General features: G+C 33.8%; 1 long non-coding RNA gene across 1 annotated transcript in view; it reads left to right on the top strand.

The window, feature by feature from the left end:
- Positions 1–24,539: 24,539 nt before the first annotated feature.
- The window catches only part of LOC116420547, a 626,917-nt gene continuing 625,976 nt past the window's right edge, over positions 24,540–25,480 (top strand). Inside the window, exon 1 of the long non-coding RNA XR_004230898.1 lies at positions 24,540–25,100. This is a non-coding gene — a long non-coding RNA (uncharacterized LOC116420547). The remainder of the gene's footprint in view (positions 25,101–25,480) is intronic.

Genomic DNA, 25,480 nt, shown 5'->3' with positions numbered 1-25,480 from the left:
CTGAGGGAAGGGGTGAAAGGAGGGAGGGGAGAAGTCGGAACAGAAGAGAGTGCAAGGGATAATGTAAAAAAAAAAAAAAAAACTACCAAGGCATGGGCTTTGTCTATACAAAGTTAAAAAAAAAAAGATGCCAAAAATCTGACTATATTTATTCATTTTCATAGGAAGAAGTCACAGGACAACAAACACTACAAGAAATGTAATATAAGATAATAAGTAGTTAGAGCCACATGTCATTTCTTATGTGAAGAATTTAGAAATAAGATCTGGAAAAAAATAATCTTATAATGTCACAACTGAGTGTCAGGAGTATAAACAGAAATAAGGGAACCTTGGCCTTCTAGTAGTATGTATGTGTGTGTGTGTGTGTGTGAGGGGTGGGGAGGAGTACAATAGTTTTAAAGTATTGAGGATATTTAAAAATTCTCAGAATTTAAAAGAATCTTATTCCATTTAGTTCTACCTCAACAATTGGTGAAAATGTCTTTGCTGAATACTTTTAGGCAAAGGGACTTTGGCTATTTCCCAAATTAGTCAAATCCACATTGAGATAGTGCTAATTATTACTAACTCTTTCTTTAAGTCTGGCCTATCTCTTTCTCCAATATTCTATCACAACCATTTTCCAACTAAAAATGCATAAAATCTCTCTCTCTCTCTCTCTCTCTCTCTCTCTCTCTCTCTCTCTTTCTCTCTCTCTCTCTATTTCTCTCCTTCCAGAAGCACACTTTACTCTTCAGTAATCTCACCTTTTGCCCTTTGCTTTTGTTTGTGTTCCAATCTGATTACATGTTTAAGATATGTGATTGTATTTCCTGCCATCCTGATTAGATTGAAAAATCCTTGACTTCAGGAACCATATGAACTTTATCTTTATCCTTTTAAAATTTCCACTACTTTTGCAAAGTATTTTTAAATACTAGGTAATTTGTGTTTATTGAAATAAATTGGCTTATTATTCTGCATGTAGTAGAGTGGAACTATTATAGTAATCTTATCTGGTAGAAAGGTTCTAGGGCCTTATTATTAAATAGAATAGTTAAATACTAAAAGGGGGCAGCTACATGGTATAGTGAATAGTATTTCAAGATTTGAATCAGGAAGATTTATTTTTATGAGTTCAAATTTGGTTTTAAACATTTATGACCTGTGTAGCCCTTGGCAAATAGCAATTTTATTAGGCTTAGTTCCTCATCTGTAATATGATCCAGAGAAGAAAATGACAGCCACTCCAATATTTTTGCCATGAAAACCCCAAATGAGGTCACAAATACTTGGTTATAACTAAAAAAAAATCATTGAACAGCAACAAAGTAATTAAAAACTTCAAGTATATGTGTTATGAAATTATTTAGATTTTATATCCTATATGGACAACTATAGATACTTCAACTTTATTTCCTTAATTGATTCTAATCAGGATCTTCTAGTTCCTACAATCATCTCCTGAACACATACTGAATAGAAACATAACAAGTTTTATTTCTCTTGAGCAAAGTTGGTGTTATTTGAAGTAAACTAACAGCATGGTACCAAAGGTTAAACCTATGGACTATGCTACTCGTTGATCTATTTAGATCCAAGGCCATGTTTTTCTTTTTACAGGATAAGCTGTTTTATCAAAGGCTAGAATAGAAAGAAAATTAGGCAATATACCAATTTAGTGCGGAGAGAAAGTGGAAGGAGAAAAAATAATCACTGAGCAGGGAAAATCAAGCAATGCGCTTGAAAATGAGCGGTACATAAGTAAATCAGTTTTTAAACATTTGTAAACCAATAGTTAGATAATGTGGCTTCATTTAAATGCATTGTTTCCTTTGCTTTTTTTTTTTTAATAGCTTTTTATTTGCAGGTTTTATGTATGGGTAATTTTACAGCATTGACAATTGCCAAACCTTTTGTTCCAATTTTCCCCTCCCCCCTCCCCTAAATGGCAGGATGACCAGTAGGTGTTAAATATATTAAAATATAAATTAGATGCACAATAAGTATACATGACCAAACCGTTATTTTGGTGTAGAAAAATAATCTGATTCTGAAATATTGTACAATTAGCCTTTGAAGGAAATCCAAAATGCTGGCAGGCAAAAACATAGGGACTGGGAATTCAATGTGATGGTTCTTAGTCATCTCCCAGAGTTTCAAGGGAAGGATTCTCTGTGTTTCAGTGTCCCATTTGTTTTGGCAATAGTTAATGGTTCACATTATACAGGTGTGTACAATTAACATGCTGTGATGTCATGTAACAAGTGATATATTTGGAAGAATTGGAAATATGATATACCATTCTGAATTGTTAATCCACAAAATGTATGAGTATCATGCTGGTGTTTGCTAATCACTGTCTTATCATCATATTCTTCTAGAAAAGAAATCATGAAGCACCAACTATTTTGTTTTAATTTCTATAAAGCTTAAAACAGTAAAAATTTGTTAGATTAAATTTAACCTTTTTCTATTTAAATTCCCCTCCTTTAGATTTAATAACTACAATGATATAATGGATAAAGTTGTATACACAGATTCTGAAAGACATTTCTGGAACAGTAGGGTAAAATTCCCCAATTATCCAGATTCAAAATCCAGACCTCTATCTGCTATTCCTTGTTTTCTTCTCCTTCTCCAGAAGAATCAATTGAAATCCTTTGAAAACAGTATTTCCTTTATTATGAATGCATTACTTGATTTCTCCAAATCTCTGTTTCCTCATTTGTAAAATGAAGATAATAATGAGTATTGGATATTGAGATTAATGTAAAGGTATGTGACCTACCTTTTTATTTTTCTTGTACCTTGACTTAACTTATTGAGAATTAATTCATAATATAGATGAATGAAAAACCATTGGGTAAGCACTTATTACTTTGCAGTGATGTATAGATTAAACTAAGAAGGTGAGAGACCTGAAGCCATGAGATCACTTACATCACTTGTGTCACAATCTAGAAGAGAGATATAAATCGAATTAAGATAATAGAGGAGTGAATTGAGAGAAAGGATTGGAAGCAAGAGAGAATCAGAAGGTAGAAACTTTGAGAACATGACAACTGATTGTATATGTTCTTATGTGCTAGGTTCTGGTAATACAAAGAGAAATAAGAGATAGGCTCAGTCACCAAAGTACTTGCAATATGAAAGAGATAGTGCCATCCAGGAAAGGGAATTTGCATCTTAGAAGTCGCATCAAATATGAATGGAACCATAAAGCAGACAATAGTCTCATTCCTTACAAAACCATTTAGACAGTGACTGTAGAACTGGAACTAAAGATGGAAGTAAGCCAGAGGTATAAGGTATAAATCATTTTCTAGAATTGTAAATAACAATATAAATGTCATGTTATCATTCATTCGTAAAGGCAACATAAAAATGACATTTTAGTTGTTGAAGATTTGGTGCATGATCTCAGAAATTGAAATTGTGAGGATCAAATGAGATAATTGTAAAACTTGTAGCACAGTATCTGGATCCCAGGATGGTACTGAATAAATTGTAGTTATTATTACTATTTTTATATCAATAATTATAACATAAAATATCAAAAGTCCTCATTTTAACATGGCTTTTTGTCATCACTTATTTTCATATATCTTCATTGCTAAGGAATTTGGAAAGTTGTTTAATTCAGTTGAATAAATATATGTTAAGTATTTTTGAGGTTTAGGAATTCTCCTAAATATTGAAAATACAAAGGAAAAAACATGAGGTAGTTAGGTGTTCAGTGAATAAAACACTGGCCTTGCAGTCATGATGAACTTGTGTCTAGACATTTAACTCCCTGTGTGAAACTGGGGAAGTCATTTCATCTCTATTCACTTCAGTTTCCTCAAATCTAAAATGTTGATAATCATAGCACCAACCTTCTAGAATTTTTGTAATGATAATAATAATAGATATTTTTATATGTTATTATATACCAGGCATTGTGCTCAGGACTTTACAATTATTATCTCATTTGATCCTCACAAAAAGTGTAAAAGTTATAAAGCACCTAGTGCAGTTCCAGATATGTCATGAGTATATAAATGTTTCTTTTCTTTCTCCTGAAGAACTTACATTCAATTTAGGAAATACTTAAAATTGTATGTCATTTATTATTTCCTCCAATTACCTTTTTATTAAAAATATGTATGGCAAAATATGTATACATGTTAGTTTTTATATCATTTTCTTTAGTTCCTTATTTTTCTTCATGCACATATCCAATTAATAGCCATATCTTGGAGTACTATTTTCTAAACATATCTCACATCTGACTCTTTTGTACACACAAACATACTGCCTTGATTTAGGTTCTTAGCACTTCACCCCTAATATGACAGCAACAGACTCCACACATTCCTCCTTTCCTCAATTCTCTCATCATTCAAATACAGTCCTATATTGTACAAAGAAATAGTGCATAAACTCATGTCTAATCTCTTGCCTCTATTTAACCATTGCCAAGGGGTTTCTGTTGTCCCTGGAATAAACCATAAACCTTAGGCTTTTTGACTTAGTTTTTTTTTTCTCCCCTGAGGCAATTGGGGTTGTGACTTGCCTAGGGTCACACAGCTAGGAAGTGTTAAGTGTCTGAGGCCAGACTTGAACTCAATTTTCCTGAATTCAGAGCTGGTGTTCTATCCACTCTGCCACCTAATTTCTCCTCCTTGGCTTAGTTTGTTAAAGCCTTTCACAACCTTGACTCAATCTAACTTTCCAACTTCATCACACATTATTTTGGCACACAATAAGAAATGGAAAAGAATCAAAATAGCCTTAACTCTGATTCAAATTAGCCTTTATTCTTTACCTCATTCATAATATTCCATCTCTCATCTTTTTTCCATCTTTATATCTTTGCAATGAGCATGCTGAAGTGTATAAAATATATTTACTATATTTACTCCTTACTTCTGACTCTTAGAGATACTTATTTCTTTTAAAATATAATTCAGTCACTATCTTCTGCATTGATTTTTTCTTGATACCCTCCAATTGACAGTGATCTTTCCCACAAACTATCTTGTATTTAACAATACTATATATGCATTGCAACACTTTTAGTTTATATTGTATATATGTAATTATTTCACACATTAGAATGTAAACTCATGGTGGAGTAGAGACAGTAGCTCATTTGAACTCCCAATTCACTTCCACAAACAACTGTAAAGCAATAGTGCAAATCAAACTCTGGAGCAGCAGAATCAAGAAAATGCCAAGGTAAAATAATTTACCAGCCAAAGACAATTTAGAACATTTGCAGAAAAGATCTATCACATTGGGATATTGTACAGGCTTAGAACACAACACACGTAATACTCCAGCAATGACAGCAACAGGCCTTATATAACAGGAAGAAGGGGAAAAAGGTGTTATAAAACATCTTGCTAAAAGCCTGTGATGCATTCTTCCACAGTATTTATACCTTCAAGGGAAAAGTGGATTTTAACCTAAATAATACAAGGTGTCTGGTAGCTAGAAATCCTTTTCTGTATCTGTAAGAGTAATAGCTGAAGCTCCTGGAGAACTCGGCCCAAAGTTGGCAAGGGGATTGGATAACTACTCTGAAAGAGCTCACAAAGAACCTCCTTTTTTGGCACTGGATCCAAGATCCTGTATTGTTGCCTGGATACAGTTCTAAATGACAGCTCAAGGGCAAAGAAAAAAGTCATCAGGGGAGAATTGGCAGTGATCAAAGTACTTGAATGGATAATTTTTGAGATAGATTACAAGGGAGGAAAGCCTTGACCTTAGTTCTAAGGCAGAAAGAACGACTAACTATTGCAGCTAGAGAAGAACAAGTCAAGACAAAATAAAACAATAGCACTTGTGTACACATGGGGGCAGGAGATCAAATCACAGTTACAGGGCAGAAAATGTTCTTGAGGGGGGAGATGTCCTGGTCTTAGTTCCTTGTGACTAGAGGAGCATCTAATCATATAAGTATTTGATCAAAAAGCATAACTGGGGGGTGGAGCCAAGATGGCGGAGAAGGCACGCGCAACTTTCTAAGCTATTCTCTTACCCTCTTTATCAATATTATATCTAGCCTCAAAAATAGTCTTGACTGCTACAATTCGTAAAGATAAGAAGTAGAACAACTCACCGGCCGAAGAAAATCTGCAGTCTCGCCAAAAAAGGTTGGTTCTGGGGCCAGGGGGGAGATCAGCACAGACCAGGAGAGAAATTAGGTTCTGAGGAGAGCCTCAAACCGAAAGTGAAAGCACAGATCTCAGCACAAGCCCTCAGCCCCAACCCGCAGTACGGGGCTTTTCCTTGGGGCAGCGGTGATCCTGCACAGCAGGAGGACACAGCCCAGGTTAGCCTCCAATCTGCACAGTGGGGGGCTCGGCTTGGGGCCATAGAGCTTTTCCAGGGCCGATTTGCATCAGGGCAGAGTTCAGAGTTTGCAGCGGTCTGGGTCAGCGCAATACCTCACAGTCCCACAAGAGTCTCCGGCCTGGCAGTGACACTTTCACCCCTTAGTCTCCCAGCAAGGCAATTGTTAACCCACACAGCCCAACTGGCACTTCAAAGCTCAGCCATGTGAATCCACTCCTGTTGGATGGAAGGAAGACTCCACCCAGAGCACTCAATTACTTCTGAGGGAAATCGGTTTACATCCTCCGCTCCAGAGGAAGCTGGAACCCCTCCCTAGGACATACCCTAAAGGCTTTAAAACATGAATAAAAAGATGAAAAGAACCATGAAGCTTCTATGCAGAAAAGAGCAGGTCAGCAAACCTGAAGAGACCCTAAACAGCAAAAATGCATCAGACTGTCCTCCTTACATGATGTTTCTCCCAAGAGACCATTAAAGTCTCAAAAGAGAGTTAGAAGATAAATGGGGAAAGAAAGAGAAGCCTACAAAGAGCAAAAACTTCTTGAAATCGAATTGGAAAAAGTAAAAAATTTCAGGAAAGAAGAATTGTGAATTGAAAAATAAAGAATTCACTAAAAGTAGGATTTGTGAATTGAAAAGACAAAGAACTCAAGAAAGTAGGATCTGTGAATGAAAAAGAAAGAACACCTAAGAAAGTAGGATCGAACTGAAAAAAAAATTCACTAAAAAAATATGAAATGGAAAAAAAATTCCCAGACCAAAACAATACATTTAAAAACCAATTGAACATAAAGAAAGAAGTAAAAAGCTAATGAAGAAAATAATTCTTTAAAAATTAGAACGAACAATAAAACAATGGATTCATTGAGACAGCAAGAATCAGTCGCAAAAACAAAAATGACAAACTGGAAAACCATGAATTATCTACTTGCAAAAAACGACAGACTTGGGAAATAGATCTAGGAGGAAAATCGAGGATATTGGACTTTCGAAAACATGAGGAAAAAAAGAGCCAATTAATTATTTTACAAGAAATCAAAAGAAACCTAGAGTCATAGAATCAGAAGGTAAAATAGGCATTGAAAGAATTCATTGAACACCTTCTGAAAGAAACCTAAATAAAAACCCCAAGGAAATTGTGAAATTTAAACATCAGATCAAGGAAAAATTTTACAAGCAGGAAAAACCATTTAAATAGAGGTGCCATTAAAAATCACCCAAGACTGGTGCCCCACATTAAAGGAAAGAAGGCCTTGGAATATGATTTCGAAAGGCACAAGAACTTGATGCAGCCAAGAATAAACTACCCAGTTAAGCTGAGCATTTTCTTCCAGGGAAGAAGATGAACATTTAATGAAACAAATGAATTCCATTTGTTTCTGAAGAAAACCAGAACTAAAAAAAAATTTGATTTCCCAAGATAGAACCCACGAGATGCAGAAAAGGTAAAAATAACTCTTGAGAATTGTATTTCTGTGGATATACAAAAGAACACATGTATAATTTGATTGTACTGATATAACATAAAAAAGGGAAGTAGATATGGAAAAGGGATGATAGAATAAGGTGGAAGGAGGGATAAAAAAGAGGGAAACAACATCCCACAAAGAGGCAAAGGAAACTTATCATATCTGAGGGAACTTAGAGAGGGGAGGAACATTGTGTGAATCTTTACCCATCAGAGTTGGCCTAAAGAAAAATAATTGACATTTGTTTTAGAGAAAATTCTCTCCTTGCCCCATTAAAATGGGGAAAGGAAAAGGCAAATGAAAAGAGTAAGAAGGGAAAAGGGAAGATCAAAGGGGAGGAGGGATTATAAAGAGGATAAGCATTGTGATACAAGAGGGTACATAAGTTTAAAAGGGAAAGAGGGTGGTAAAAGTGGCAAACTGGGGATTAGGAGGCAGGAAACAGATTAGTAATTTAACTGTAAATGTGAATGGATGAATTCCAAAAGAGGAGCAAGAGCAGACTGAAAAGTCAGAACCCTACAATATGTTGTTTACAAGAACACATTTAAGCAAGGAGATAGATATAGAGTAAAGGTAAAAGGTTGAGCAAAATCTATTATGCTTCAGGTGAAGTCAAAAGAGGTAGCCATCCTATCTCAGATCAAGCAAAGTAAAAATTGGATCTAATTAAAAGAGATAAGGAAGGAAACTACATCCTGCAAAGGGAGCAAACAACGACAAATCAATATTAAAACAATATGCACCAATGGTATGGCATCCAACTTCCTAAAAAGGAGAAGTTAAGAGAGTTGCAAGAAGAAAAGACAACAAACTGTAATAGTAGGAGATCTCAACCTTGCACTCCTCAGAATTGACAAATCAAACCACAAAACAAGTAAGAAAGAAATTAAAGAAGTAAATAGAATATTAGAAAAATTAGGTATGTTGGATCTTGGAGAAAATTGAATGGAGATAGAAAGGAATATACTTTCTTCCTTAGCAGTTCATGGAACCTATTCAAAAATTGACCATATATTAGGACATAAAGACCTCAAATTAAATGCAAGAAAGAGAAATAGTAAATGCTTTCTTTTCTATATCATGATGCAATAAAACTACATTCAACATAAAGTTAGGGGAAATAGACCAAAAGTAATTGGAAACTAAACAATCTCATCTTAAAGAATGATTGGGTGAAGCAGCAAATTATAGATACAATTAATAATTTCACTAAGATAATGACAATGATGGACATCATACCAAAATTTGTGGGAATCAGCCAAAGCAGTAATAAGAGGGAATTTTATATCCTTAGAGGCTTACTTGAATAAAAACACAGAAAGAAAAGATTAATGAATTGGCTTGCAAACTAAAAATACAAAAAGACCAAATTAAAACCCCAATCAAATACTAAATGTGAAATTCTAAAATTAAAAGGAGAAATTAAAAATATTGAAAGTAAAAAAACTATTGAACTAATTAATAAAACTAAGAGTTGGTTCTATGAAAAAGCCAATAAAATAGATAAGCCTTTGGTAAATCTGATTAGAAAAAGGAGAGAGGAAAATGAAATTAGTGGTCTTAAAAATGAAAAGGGAGAACTTTCCACCAATGCAGAGGAAATTAGCGAAATAATAAGGAGTTATTTTGCTCAACTTTATGCCAATAAATTTGATAACCTAAGTGAAATGGATGATACCTCCAAATATATAGACTTCCCAGATTAAAGAGGAGGAAGTAAATTGTTTGAATAGTCCCATTTCAGAAAAAGAAATAGAAAGGCAATAAACAACTCCCTAAGAAAATCCCAGACCAGATGGATTTAATGTGAATTTTACCAAACATTTAAAGAACAATTGGCCCCAATTAATATAAATTATTTGATAAAATAGGGAATGAAGGAGTCCTACCAAATTCTCTTCTATGAAGATATGGTACTGATACCTAAACCAGGTAGGCTGCAAACAGAGAAAGAAAAATTATAGACCAATCTACCTAATGAATATTGATGCAAAATCTTAAATAAGATATTAGCAAAAGACTAAGAAAATCATCTCCAAGATAATACACTGTGATCAAGTAGGATTTATACCAGGAATGCAGGGCTGGTTCAATTTTAGGAAAACTATCAATATAATTGGCCATGTTAATAACCAAATTAACAAAAACCATATGATCACCTCAATAGATGCAGAAAAAGCATTTGATAAAATCTAACATCAATTCCTATTAAAAGCACTTGAGAGTGTAGGAATAAATGGACTTTTCCTTAAAATAATCAGCAGATTCTATTTAAAACCATCAGTAAGCATCATATGTAATGGAGACAAACTGCAACCATTCCCAATAAGATCTGGAGTGAAACAAGGTTGCCCACTATCACCGTTACTATTTAATATTGTGTTAGAAATGCTAGCTATAGCAATAAGAGCTGAGAAAGAGATTAAAGGAATAAGAATAGGCAAAAAGGAAACCAAATTATCACTCTTTGCCGATGACATGATGGTATACTTAGAGAACCCCAGAGATTCTGCCAAAAAGTTATTAGAAATAATCCACAACTTTAGCAAAGTTGCTGGTTATAAAATAAACCCACATAAGTCATCAGCATTCTATATATCACTAACAAAATCCAACAGTCAGAGTTACAAAGAGAAATTCCATTTAAAGTAACTACTGATAATATAAAATATTTAGGAATCTATCTGCCAAGGGAAAATCAGAAACTTTATGAGCAAAATTACAGACCACTTTTCACACAAATTAAGTCTGATCTAACCAAGTGGAAAAATATTAATGGTCTTGGATAGGTCGAGCAAATATAATAAAGATGACAATATTACCTAAACTAATCTATTTATTTAGCGCTATACCAATCAGACTCCCAAAAAACTATTTTAATGACCTAGAAAAAATAACAACAAAGTTCATATGGAAAAACAAAAGGTCAAGAATTTCAAGGGAATTAATGAAAAAAAAATCAAATGAAGGTAGCTTAGCTGTACCAGATCTAAAATTATATTATAGAGCTGCAGTTGCCAAAACTATTTGGTATTGGCTAAGGAATAGATTAGATGATCAGTGGAATAGATTAGGTTCAAGGGATAAAACAGTCAACAAATATAGCAACCTAGTCTTTGACAAACCCAAAGACCCCAGCTTTTGGGATAAGAACTTACTGTTTGATAAAAATCGCTGGGAAAATTGGAAACTAATATGGCAGAAACTAGGCATTGATCCATACTTAACGCCATACACCACGATAAGGTCAAAATGGGTTCCTGACCTAGGCATAAAGAATGAAATTATTAATAAATTAGAGGAACACAGGATAGTTTACCTCTCAGACCTGTGGAAGGGGAAGGTCTTTATGACCAAAGCAGAACTAGAGATCATTACCGATCACAAAATAAAAAATTTCGATTATACCAAACTGAAAAGTTTTTGTACAAACAAAACTAATGCAGACAAGATTAGAAGGGAAGCAATAAACTGGGAAAATATTTTACAGTCAAAGGTTCTGATAAAGGCCTCATTTCCAAAATATATAGAGAATTAACTCTAATTTATAAAAAATAAAGCCATCCTCCAATTGAAAAATGGTCAAAGGATATGAACAGACAATTCTCAGATGAAGAAATTGAAACTATTTCTAGTCATATGAAAAGATGCTCCAAGTCATTATTAATCAGAGAAATGCAAATTAAGACAACTCTAAGATACACTATCACACACCTGTCAGATTGGCTAAGATGACAGGAAAAAATAATCATGATTGTTGGAGGGGATGTGGGAAAACTGGGGCATTGATGCATTGTTGGTGGAGTTGTGAACGAATCCAACCATTTTGGAGAGTAGTTTGGAACTATGCTCAAAAAGTTATCAAACTGTGCATACCCTTTGATACAGCAGTGTTCCTACTGGGATTATATCCCAAAGAGATTATAAAGAAGGGAAAGGGACCTGTATGTGCACGAATGTTTGTGGCAGCCCTTTTTGTAGTGGCTAAAAACTGGAAACTGAATGTATGTCCATCAGTTGGAGAATGGATGAATAAATTGTGGTATATGAATATTATGGAATATTACTGTTCTGTAAGAAATGACCAACAGGATGATTTCAGAAAGTACTTTTTGCAAGTACTGTACAGATCTGTACAGTACTGTTGCCTTTATATAATAAAAAAAATTCTTCTTCAAGGAGTTATGAATGTCCTTTTAGACACATATGAATCATGCATTATTTAAAAATTTGGTGATGCAGAGATCTCATTAAAACCTCCACTAGTACAGATCTTTTTCATCATCTCACAATAGGAAGTTCTTGTTAACTAATTTTTACCCATTTGCCCTTTGAGGAGTTACCAATTATATTTTATTTTCATAGTCTGAGTAGTTGCTGAAATGCCACTGGAATGCTTAGGCTGTCCATCTGTTATGGCTATCACCTTGAATGACACTCCTTTTTTTTTAAATATATCTAAAACTATTTAGTTGTTTTTGGAAGAGATTTGTTTGTATTTTGTTTTTGTTTTTTTTCTCTGCTTTTCATTTGTATAAATCTTTTTTTTTTTTTTTGAGATACCCAGTCACTAATGTTAATTTTAAACATATATTTACTTTTCTATGTAAAATATATAAACAATTTGTCCAAGTTAGGTTCCTTGAAATTAATCTTGAATATTGGCTCTTATATGTTAAATTTTCTATTGAGTTTAGATTGGTTGAAAGAAAGCCAAAAAAAAAAAAAAAAACTCTATAAGTTCATTTACTGTCTTTTTAATTCAATATTATGGATAATTTTATTGGATATATTTTTGGCCACTGGTCTGCTTCTTTATGATTCCAGGACCTGTGGTCTTTTATAATGGCCACTCATAAGTTCTATTTAATTCTAATTATAGCTCCAACATAGTGGAACTCTTTTTTTCATGTTTCTTATAAATTTTCTCTTTGATCTTGGGTTTCAAATTTGGTAATTATATTCCTACATGTTTTCCACAAACTTTGACGTTCCACTACTTTGAAGTAGTAATAGGTGGATTTTTTTTTCTATCTTTACTTTCCCCTAGTGTTCTATTAGTCCAGAACTATTTTCTTGGACTACTCCTTGTATTATTGGGTAAGATTCATTTTTTGGTCACAGTTTTCATGTAGTCCAGTTATTCTAATACTTCCTTTTCTTGATTTGTTCTCCATATCTATTGTTTTTCTTATAAATTGTTTCATATTCTATTCTATTGTGTTTCACTCATTACATGCTGTTTTGATATTTCTATGGATTCACTGGCTTTCCCTTGTCCAATTCTAATTTTCAAAGATAATAATTTGAGTTCTTCTACTAATTCTCTTTGGACAGGGAGCTATTTAATATTAATTGTTTGGAGAAGAAGGTGGCTTTTTTTGGTTTCTTTTTCTTAGTGTCTCCTCTGAAGATGATACCAATTTATCTTTATTCTCACAACAATTATCTATGGTTGTATGCTTTACTTTTTGCCAATCCATTTTCTTTTAATGATTTATTTTTAGTGTAAGCACCTCTAATTGTCAGATGTGGGGGCTGGTGCTTGTAGGTTCACTTCAATTCTCCCATGAAATGAAATCTCAAAACAAAATCTCTACCCTTCTGCAAGTGCTCACAACCAGCTCTGACTCACTGCTAGTTCATGGGTTTGCTAGTTCCTTTTTGCTTAGGTATTCTCTGTGCAGCATGGGTGGGTCTGATATTTATAATCAGCCATGGTTCCCTCAGTCTTCCTAAAGTCAGAGTCCTAATTCTGTACAGTCTGTGAGATGAAACTTCCTGTGGTTTCAGCTGAAAATCCATTCACACCAAGCTAGGCCCAAGGCTTCCCACTTGCTGTTTCTGCAGGGCTATCTCAGACCTGTTTTTCATTTCCCAAGGGTTAATGTCTAGCCTGGAATCTTTCTTCTAATCTTCTTGAGTTGTATCAGGAAGACCACTTTTTGGCCCCGAGTCTTCTTGGTCTTCTACCAGTCTATCTTTGCCTTGAGGCACAAATTTGTTCTATTTGTGGGGAAATCTGGAGAGCTTGAAATTTACTTATCTTCTCTGCCATCTTCCCAGTATCCTGCCACCCCCCCCCCTTTTTTTTTTTTTTTTGCTTTTTGGAGGATTTTTTTGTTTAAATTTTGTCTCGTTGGCAAATTATCATTGCTAACACAATAAAGTTGCTTATGCCTAGCATTCAATTAGAAAAATAAATGTGATAAACATGTTCATGGAATCATATGTTACATTTATATGCAAATTAATGGCTACAGAAAATGGTAATAAGGAGTTCTCGTTCACATGATAATGAAGAAAAACACAAATATCACAATAACAGGATTTGAGGGAGCCTGTTGAAGTGGAAAGGACAGGAGTCAGGAGTCAGTATAAGAAATATGAAAGTAAAAACAAAATGAGAGAACGTTAATGGAATTTAAATCAGTGGCTGACAAAGTATGGGCTTAAGACTGTCAAGGGTGCACCTAGTCAAGGAACATGAATATCATTTGTCTTAAAAAACCACACCAGTCTGAGAACTTGAACTGTCCTATGCCATTTGATACCTTTCCTTCCAACTCACCATATTCCATCTACTAGGCAACTCTTCAGTTGTGATTCCCTCATTTTCTAGCAATGGAATCTATTTTTTTCATATTTCCATAAGCTGAAAAGCTTTTATTGTTGCTCTTGAATTAATTAATCTACATTTACTAAATAGGTTATTAGATATGTGGAATTGGAATTTATCAGTTTGTAGAATTATTTGGAATAAGATTTAAAGGGATTAAATTTTTTCCATTATAATCAGAGAAAAATTTATTTGAATTAAACATTTTAAAGTGTGAAAAATCTTCTTACAATAAAATAATTTTAAATTATTTTGGTTAAACAAATTGGATGCAAACAAATTATCAACATATGTATTTAATTAAACATGCACAAGACCTAGATACTTAGCAAAACAATGAACATTTACATATTAGTATGAATTTTTAAAAAGTTAAAATCAAACACCCTAAATTAATATTAACATGTTGATGCCAATTATGAGCAAAATTGGTTAAATGATGTAAAATTATGAATAATTTTAATGTTCTAGAGAAATATTTTAAAACACCTATTTTCTAAATGTTCTATAAATCCCTTGGAAGTAATTTTTTTTCAAGTTGGGGCCATAGAGTCACCATGAAGATTTCAATTACATTTTACTAATCTTTGTTTGGCCTTGATGTTCAAAACAATTCTTACCATAATAGTTATTAAATATGTTTGATGAATATGAGTCAATATCCATAATTGAGCAATTAATTTTAATAAATATATGGGGTAGGCAATATTAGATTCCTTTGGATTTTTTTATTGACTAATTTTTTGATCCATCTTTCAATGGCCATTAGGCATGGGTTTGAAGTCCCATTCAACTTTAGTTTTTAAAACCATAATAAATTTTAGTCTCATTACTTTTTTGTGTTTCCTATAAATAATAGAAGATGGATCTAGAAAGGATATTAGAGTCCATATAATCTAAATATCTTAATTTCATATATGAGGAATGTCAATACTGGAAGAACTAACTAATATATTTTTGTAAACAATATTTTGTAGAATTCTGGCTTTCAATCCAGTCTGCTATCCACTTACTTTTATGGGAGAGTTCACCCCATTCACATTTACAATTACAACTACTAATTATGTATTTCCTGTCATTTTATTGATCCCAAATTATATTTTTCTCTTTCCTTTTCCCCTTTCCCTCTTCCCCAGTATTTTACTTATGGGCATTATTTGCCTCAAGCAGTCCTCCCTCTTTAGAGACTCTCCCCCTTTCTTATACCTTTCTCCTACTATTTCTCTTTCCCCTTCTATTTAGCCTACTCCTTCCCTTTTCCCCTTTCCCCTCCCACTTTTCCATAATATGAAAGAGGTTTCTCCGTGAAACCAAATATATCTAATCTTTTTTTGGGCCAAATCTGATGAGAGTAAGATTCACACAATACTGATCACACTCCCTTCTTTCCTCAATTATAATATTTTTGAAACTTCCTGAGATGTAATTTTTCCCTAATTTTACTTCTACTTCCCCCTTTTTTTCTGTTCCAATCCCCTTATCATCTCCAGTTTTTTTATTATAACAGTAAATCAGATTATGCATGGAGTCTCAATGTATACACATAAGAGAAATACAGTTTTCAAGAGGTATTTTTTGTGCTTTTTTTTGAGTTCTATATTTGAAGGACAAATTTTTTGTTTAGCTCTGGCATTGAATTCACCAGTTTCTTAGAATGGCCATATTCTTCCCTGAAAGAAAATACTTAGTTTAGCAGGGTAATTTATTGGCTGCATTCCAAGATCCTTTACCTTTTGGAATATCATATTCCAGGCCATTCTCCTTTAAAGTGGAAGCTGCTAGGTCCTGAATAATCCTTAATGTGGCTCTTCAATATTTGAACTGTTTCTTTCTGGCTGCTTTTAATAGTTTTTGCTTGGTCCTATATTTTTAAAATTTAGCCACAACATCCCTTGGGATTTTAATTTTGGGGTCTCTTGCAGGAGGCATTTGCTGAGTTCTTTCAATGGTCATTTTACCTTCTGTTTCTATGATATCTGGGCAGTTATCTTTGATGATTTACTGAAAGATATTGTCTAGGCTCTTTTTTTCATTATATATTTCAGAGAGTCCAATAATCCAATAATCTCTCTTAGATTTATTTGCCAGGCCTGTTGTTTTCTCCATTAAGTATTTTACATTTTTTCTATTTCTTTTTTTGGCTTTGTTTAACTAATTCTTGTTGTCTTATAGAGTCATTCATTTCTATTTATTCAATTCTGAGTTTTAGTGTGTTATTTTCTTCACTTACTTTTTTAAAACTTCTTTTTGTATTTGACCAAATTGAATTTCTGTATAAGTTGTTTTGTTCTATGAATTTTTTTTTTCCATTTCACAATTCTGGTTTTAAGGAGTTATTTTCCTTTTCCATTTAATAAATTCTGTTTTTTTTTCCTTTTTTTTAAAAATAACTTTTTATTGACATAATCCATGTCAGGGTAATTTTTTTTACAACATTATCCCTTGCACTCACTTCTGTTCTGGCTTTTTACCTCCCTTCCTGCACCCCGTCCCTGAGATGGAAAGCAGTCCTATACATATTAAATAGGTTACATTATATCTTAGATACAATATATGTGTGCAGAACCAAACAGTTCTCTTGTTGCACAGGGAGAATTGGATTCAGAAGGTATAATTAACCCGGGAAGAAAAACAAAAATGCAAGCAGTTTACATTCATTTCCCAGTGTTCTTTCTTTGGGTGTAGTTGCTTCTGTTCATCCTTGATCAGTTGAAACTGAGTTAGATCACAATATTTATATATATAGTATTTGTTATAGGTATTATATATAATAGGTTACAGATAATAAGTGTGATATATAAGTATATATGTGTGTGTGTGTATATATTACTCCAATTTTTTTCTTTTACTTTTCCTTCACCTCAAATTTCCAATTATTAGTAATTTTATAAATTACATCTTCTAATTTCTTTTTTTTTAAATTATAATAACTTTATTGACAGAGCCCATGACAGGATAATTTTTTACAACATTATCCCTTGCACTCACTTCTGTTCCGATTTTCCCCCTCTTTCCTTCCACCCCCTCCCCTAGATGGCAAGCAGTTTTATATATGTAGAATATAAATTTTAAAAATTAATTAATTTTAAAAATTAATTTTAATTAAAATTAATTTAAAATTAATTAAATTTAAAAATAAATTAAAATTAATTAATTAAATTAAAATTAATTTAATTTAAAATTAAATTTTAAAAATTAATTTTAATTAAAATTAAAAAATAAAGAAAGAAAATGCTCAGCTTAGCTGGGCAGTTTATTCTTGGATGCATTCCAAGTTATTTTGCCTTTTGAAATATCAGATTCCAGGCCCTTCAGTCCTTTAATGTTGAGGCCACCAGATCCGGAGTGACCCTTATTGTGGCACCTTGATATTTGAATTGTTTTTTTTTCTGGCTGTTTTGAAATATTTTTTTCCTTAATCTGATAGTTTTGAAATTTGGCCACAATATTCCTTGGAGTTTTTATTTAAGGTCTTTTTCAGAAGGTGTTTGATGAATTCTTTCAATGCCTATTTTACCTTCTGGTTCTACTATTCTTGGAGGTTCTCTTTGATGATTTCCTGTAAAATAGTATCTAGGCTTTTTTTTTTTTCATCACAATTTTCAGGAAGTCCAATGATCCTCAGGTTATCTCTCCTAGATCTATTTTCCAGGTCTTTTGTTTTTCCAAGTAAATATTTGATTTTTTTTCTAATCTTTCATTTGTTTTGTTTGTTTGTTTTGTTTTGGCTTACTGAGTCTTGATGTCTCAATGAATTAGTCATTTCTATTTGTTCAGTTCTGATTTTTAGTGAGTTGTTTTCTTCATTAGCTTTTTTGCTTCTTTTTATATATGTCCAATTTAGTTTTTAAATGAGTTGTTTTGCTCTATGGAATTGTTTTCCATTTCACTAATTTTTTTAGTGAGTTATTTTCTTTTTCCAATTCACAAATGCTACTTTCTTTACCTTTTACAATTCATAAATTCTGTTTCCCTGCACTTCTTGGGAGTTTTTTTTTACCTTTTCCAATTCACATTTCAGTAAATTGTTGCTCTCTTGCATAGCTTCTCTTTCCTTTCCCTATTTATCTTTTAGTTCTTTTTTAAGGTTTTTAGTAGTCCCTTCTAGGAGAGCCTTTTTTTTCGGAGGCCAACAGTTGTCTGGAGACTGTCTGCTATTTGTCTCGTAGCTGTTGAAAATCTGTTGTTTTTCTATATAGAAGCTATCGATCCTCCTTTTGATTTTTTATTCATTTTTTAAAGCCTGTAGGGTCTGCTGTGAGGGCCAGGAAGTTACCAGCTTCCTCCACAGACTAGGGATAGGTGTGTGGACAGGTAGCTGTCCTGCCAATCAGCTTCAAAGAGCAGCAAGATACAGGAGTGTTCTGGGAAAGAGTTCCCCACCAGAAGTAACTGAGGCTCAAGTGCCCTGCAAAGAGCCGTGCTGTGTGTGTTAATGACTGCCCTGGGGCTAGAAGCTGAGCAGTGAAATTGTCACTACCCCAGGCCAAAGCCTGCTGAGGGGTTGTAGGCTTTAGAGGCTGATCAGTGAATAGTCCCTGCTCAGGGAAGCACAGTGAAACTTAGAAAGTTCTATTACCCCAGGCTGAGCCCCCCAATGTGCAGATTAGAGGCTGCCCTGGGCTGTTCTCCCCTGCTATGAAGATTTGTAACTGCCCCTGAAAAAGCCCCATACTGCAGAATGTGGCTGCAGGGCTGTGTTTCAGTCTGCCCTGAGTCACTTCCGGTTTTGGGTGGTTATAGCCAGATCTTGTTAGGTTCTGGCATTTTTTAGAGAGTACCCTCTGTCTTTGACTTTAATTTCTCTGCTGCTTTATTACTTTACAATTAAGGCAGAGCAGTTAGCCTATGGGAGAGTTGTCTCTAGCCACAGAGATCACCCCTGCCCCTGATCTGCTCTGGAAACTAGTCTCTCCCTTCCTGCACTGGTCTGTTCCTCAGGACAAACCTTTCCTGGCAATCTTCCAGATTATATTCAGCTGCTAAGTTGTTGTGCTTCTAAACTTCGTGAGTTTTACCAGTCAAGTGCTATTCTTGAGGCTGAATTTAATAGTTGCTTTTGAGGGCATGAGAAGAGCTTATATAATTGTGTGTGGGTCGCGTGTTTCTTCTCTGCCATCTTGGCTCTCTCCATACATTATTTAAAAAAAATTATTACCTGTGTACAAGATGTGGTGGGCGTAGTTAGAATGGATTTTTTTTTAATTTTTATTAAATCCATTGTTTATTTTTTTTCCATTAGCTTTTGGATAGAATTATTTATTGAATCAAGAGAGCTATATTAATTTATGAAACACCCATTCCCTCTTTCCCAAAAGTCTAGAATATACTAATCCTTTAAAAAGTGTGGGGTCGAAAGGAAAATTGGCTCAGATTTAAAGAATACATATGCCAGAAGTATTTCTCAGAGCTCTTTATAGTAGAAGTCATTCCCTCTTCTTTCTATTGTTCTCAAAAACTTCCCTTAAGAAATCTTGAATCTTCATCCAGTCTGTCCTTGATATAAGACATGCAGAGTGACACTAACAACAGTTTTTTTTTTAAATAAAAGACATTTATTTTAATCACCAGCTCTAACTCCTCAAAAAGATAGTTATTAATTTCATTTTCTTTTTTTCTTTCTTTTCTTTTTTATATTAAAGTTTTTTATTTAAAAAACATATGCATGGATAACATTTCAACATTTACACTTGCAAAGCCTTCTGTTCCAAATTAACTCCTCATTTTCCCACCTCTTCCACTACATAGCAGGTGGTCCAATACATGTTACATATGTTAAAATATATGTTAAATTCAAGCTATGTATACATATTTATTAAGTTATCATGCTTCACAAGAAGAATAAGAACAAGAAAGAAGAAAACATGGGAAAAGAAAACAAAATTCAAGCAAACAACAGAAAGAGTTATGTTGTGGTCCACACCCAGTTCCCATGGTCCTATCTCTTGGTGTAGATGGCACTCTTCTTCACTGAAAAATTGGAATTGGTTTGAATCATGTCACTATTGAAGAGATTTAGGTCCACCAGAATTGATCCAATTGATGGGCATCCATTCAGTCTTTAGTTTTTTGTCACTACAAAAAGGACTGCCAGAAACAGTTTTGCACATGTGGGTCCTTTTCCCTCTTTTAGTATCACTTTGGTATCTCCCAGTAGAAACACTACTGTGTCAAAGATTATGAACAGTTTGGTAACTTTTTGAGTGTAGTTCCAAATTGTTCTCCAGAATGGTTTGATCTGTTCAGTTTCACCAACGAAGTATCAGTGTCCCAGTTTTCCTACATTGCCTCCAACATTCATAATTACCTTTTCATGTCATTTTAGCCAATCTGAGAGATGTGTAGTGGTATCTCAGAGTTGTCTTATTTTGCATTCCTCTGATCAATAGCGATTTGGAGCAACTTTTCATATGACTACAAATAGTTTCAATTTCTTCATCTGAAAATTGTTAGTTTATAACCTTTGACCATTTATCAATTGGAGAATGGCTTCAATTCCTATAAATTTGAGTCAATTTTCTAAATATTTTAGAAATGAGGCCTTCATCAGAACCTTTAAATATAAAAATGTTTTCCCAGTTTATTGTTTCCTTTCTAATCTTGTCTGCAATTAGTTTTGTTAGTACAAAAACTTTTTAACTTAATATAATCAAAATTATCTATTTTGTGATTAATACTGATCTCTAGTTCTTCTTTGGTCACAAAGTCCTTCCTCCTCCATAGATCTGAGAGATAAACTATTCTATGTTCTTCTAATTTGTTTATAATATCTTCTTCCCTCAAAAGTAATGCTCAGTTTAGGTGGATAGCTTATTCTTGGCTGTCATGCAAGTTCCTTTTCCTTTCAGAAAATCAGATACCAGGCCCTCCAGTTCTTTAAGGTGGAAACTGCTAGGTCCTAGGTCATCCTACTTATGGTTCCTTTGTATTTAAACTGTTTCTTTCTGGCTTTTAATATTTTTTCATTGGTTCTATACTTCTGAAATTTAGTCAGTATATTACTTGGAGTTTTCATTTAATTCAAGAGCTGTTTGGTGAATTCTTTCAATGGAGATTTTACCTTCTGATTCCATGACATTTAGGCAGTTCTGATTGATGATTTGTTGAAACATAGTATGTAGGCTCTTTTTTCATGATGGTTTTCAGGGAGCCCAAGAATCCTTATATTGTCTCTTCTAGATCTATTTTCCAGGTACATTATTTTCCCAGTTAGCTATTTTACATATTTTTCTATTTTTTCTTTTTTTGGTTTTCCTTGACTGATTATTGTTGTCTCATTGAGTCATTCATTTCCATTTGTTCAGTTCTAATTTTTATTGAACTATTGTTTCCATTTACTTTTTAAACTTCTTTTTGTATTTGTCCAATTGTATTTTTAAATGAGTTGCTTTATTTTATGGAATTTTTTTTCCATTTCACAAAGTCTGCTTTTTAAGAAGTTAATTTCTTTTTCCAGTTGACGAATTTTGTTTTTGTTTTTTCTGGGAGTTTTCTTTTTCCATTTTTTCAAATCTATCTTTTAACGATTTATATGCTTTTTTTCCATTTCACTAAGTCTATTTTTTATATTGCAAAGTTTTCATTTCCTTTCCCCATTTTTCTTCTAGCTCTCTTTTAATATCCTTTTTAATTTCTTCTAGTGGAGCCTTGTGTTATGGGGACAAATTTATATCACCGTTTGGTACTTCATTTGGAGACAATCTGCTTATAGTTTCCCCAGAGTTTGAAATCTGTTCTTCTAGGTCAACATAAAAAAAAAAAAACAATGGTTAGAGTTGTTTTTGCATTTTTATTCATTTTTTAAGTTGAGACCTATTTTTAGGGCAAGGGAGGTTTCCCAAACTTCCTCTTCAAGTGGCTGCAGCTGTGCTGGGTCACTGAATGAGTGTTTACTGACTTCCTGTGCTGGGTCAGCTTGGTCAGGTCCTGTGAGTTTCTGATATTTTGGGGATGCACTCTTTACATTTTGTGTTTGTTTTGAATGTTTTATAACTTCTCTGCTGCAATACTGGCTTGCAACCAGGAAAGAGTAGCCAATACTGCTGTAGATTCCACCTCGGAGATTCTCTGTGGTGCAGAACTCTCACCACCCTGGGTCTGTACAATCTGCATTGGCGTCTGTGCTTGGCCTTCTTGTTCTTGGCCAGCCTCCCTCCATGCTAGATTGAAACAGATCTTTTCTAGAGATTTTCAAAATGTTCTTCTGATTGCAATTTCTTGCACTCTCAATATTTGTGGATTCTTCCAGTCCAGAATTTAGTCAGAGGCATGATTTGCTAATTAGTCTGAAGGTTGTGGGAGATCAGAAAGAAGCCTGTGTCCTCTCTTTCATCTTAAATCTGCTCCAAAATGGAATTTCTTTTTTGAAAAAGTTGGGGATTATTTTTACTACAAGATCTAGTTTAAGAAAATGGTTCAAAAGCATAGCCTCAATGGTTGATATTCTCTCATAGATATTGGGAAGTAACAATTCTTCCATACTCTGATTTTATGTCAGAATTCATATGGAATACAGTGTTCAATTCTGGTTGCGATATTTTAGGAAGCATATTGAAATGCTAAAAAGCAACTCAAAACAAGTAATAATGATAGTAAAAAATACTAGAAATAATTCTATATGAAATTCAACTAAAAGAATTTGTGAGGATTGTACAGAGAAAAGAAAGGGCAGAGGAGAGTGGTTCCATTTTAATTTGAAGATTGTGTGGTTCTGTTACATGGGATAAATATTTCAATAGTAGAAAATGGTAGTAAAGTGTGCATATGCTTTCAATGGTAATATTACTAAATTCCTTTGCGTGATTTTTGAAATAGTCTTGTTTTCATTGACATATGCCATTCCTGATGAGAAAACTCCTCTTACAAATACATATTGGCATTCGCTATATAACTTACATTCTTAAAGAGTTGAATAGTACATTGTAAGATCAAACAACCTTTCTAAAGTACTAGTGCCATGTTTTGGGAAGTTAGACTTGAACTCTTGTCTTAGTTTAGTCAAAGTTCTTTTTTTCTAAGAAGGCATCTCTCATGCTAATTACTTCCATGTCAGTTTCCAGGCTGTTACTGTGTTCCCACTTGCCACAGAAAGAGTACATCATTCTCCTACTTTTCTATTTCCTGTGATGTGTGGTAAAAGTTCCCTTGTATTATTTGCAGCTGAAGATTAGTCCTAAAATGAATTCTGCTCAGGGTTGAAATTGCAGTGGGAATTGAGGGGAAGTTAAGCATTCTTATACAATTTACCTTAATGAGTACAGTAATGCACTTGTACAAAGGAAGAAGGAACTGTGAGGCTGACCAAGCTGTGTGAAATTGAGATAAGCACGCACCTTCTAATTAGAGACTGAAAAGACAGTCATTTCTTCGTAGGGCTTGGATAACTTGACCCTATATGAAAAGATCTGGGTCAATGGAATCTATTTTTTGTAGCATGTGGGATGTGGCAGATAGCCTGTTCTTCAATCCCCTGCTTAGTGTTTTGTCTTATTTATGACTGGTCACAGCTGCAGAAAGTGAAGAAGTAGACTTGAGAATAAAATCTTCTTAACCTTTTACGGGGATGATTTAAGTATGAAAGACCTATTGAGTGACTTCAGAGAAGAATCTTTTGAGTTTTTATAATTAAAATTTAGAAACATGAAACAAACTGATGCCTGACTCAAAAGAATTAAAAAACCTATTCAAAAATCCATTTATTTCCTCTTTTTATTAGAAGAGCCAAAGCAAAACTACTGAGGAAATATTTTTCAGTATAAAATGTTTACTTTTTTGGCCCTGAAAAAAATACATTGTAGGGTCCTATAATTAACAGAAGTCATATATGTGATTGGATTCAGTAGTCCATGTAAACTACCCTTATCACCTCATGGAATTCTGCTTACTGCATTTTATCTTTCATGCTTCAGCTGGGGAAGCAAGATCTTTAACATACGGTACTATGCAGTAAAGCTGAAATGCTGATGGAAAGTGCAAGTAGGTGTGTGTTCAGTACATATTATGCAGAGGGTGTGTAAGAAGAGAGAAATTAAAAGAAATGCCTAAAGCTCTACCAGTACTAAGAAGTTAGGAACCTGTGATTTCTCATTGACTATCTAGAAGGAAGATAAAATTATGAAAAAAAAACACTTGCCTAAAGTGCTGGCAAAACTCTTATTGTTTGTAGCACTTCTGGAAAAAAGACTCCTGGGACTAACAGTGGAATTCTGGCTATTGATTGGCTGGTTAAATAGAGGACTATTAGCTTCAGACAGGCTAGATTGATTATACAGCAGCAGAAAGAGCTCAGCTTCAGAGCTGAGTGAACGTCAAGGTGAGGGAGAGAAGGAGAAGGGGGAAAGAGGGAGGGAGAGAGAGAGAGAGAGAGAGAGAGAGAGAGAGAGAGAGAGAGAGAGAGAGAGAGAGAAAAGCAGGCTGTCTGCAGACTAGAATATCAGCATGGAACTGCTGGTATCTGAAAATCCTGATACTCAGCTCCCTCAGTGAGCAAGTTACTGAGCTACCTTGCAAAAGGATGCCAGCTCTGAGAAAGAAAAACAGACTGAATCTTGGAATAGTTCACCCTACTCCTACATCTTTGAAGAAGAGTTTCTTTTCCTGAACAAAATATATGTACATATTTCAACCTCCCTTTCCAATTTTCCCAAGTCCCAGGATTAAATAAAAACAGTTTGAGCCTCCAGGTAAGGAAAATCTGTTTTTATCTATATGGCTTATTCTTTTCTTTTTAGTCATTCAAAGAAAATGTATACTTGTCTTGCCTTGCATGCTTCCCGATCCCCTATGCATTTGTTATATCTACAGCTGCCTTCACGTATACTTGATTGCCAATGTTTCCCTGAGAGTCTCTGTGTAAATATGTGCCATTTTAACAGTTTGTGTATCCAGGATAGAAGATAATGTACTGGATTGAGATTCTTTATTGCAATTTAAGGAACAAGAACACTGTAATAAAATAGAACAATTATAAAATGGCATTTTTCTAACTCATGGAATTTTTCAATATAAATTGTCCCACAGATATTATGCAACTTTGATGCATAATATTACTTCAGCAAATCTT

Source organism: Sarcophilus harrisii, chromosome 1 (assembly GCF_902635505.1).
Source record: "Sarcophilus harrisii chromosome 1, mSarHar1.11, whole genome shotgun sequence".
Taxonomy (NCBI): domain Eukaryota; kingdom Metazoa; phylum Chordata; class Mammalia; order Dasyuromorphia; family Dasyuridae; genus Sarcophilus; species Sarcophilus harrisii.
The sequence above is the reverse complement of the archived record's forward strand: the minus strand, read 5'-3'. Positions and strand labels throughout refer to the sequence as shown.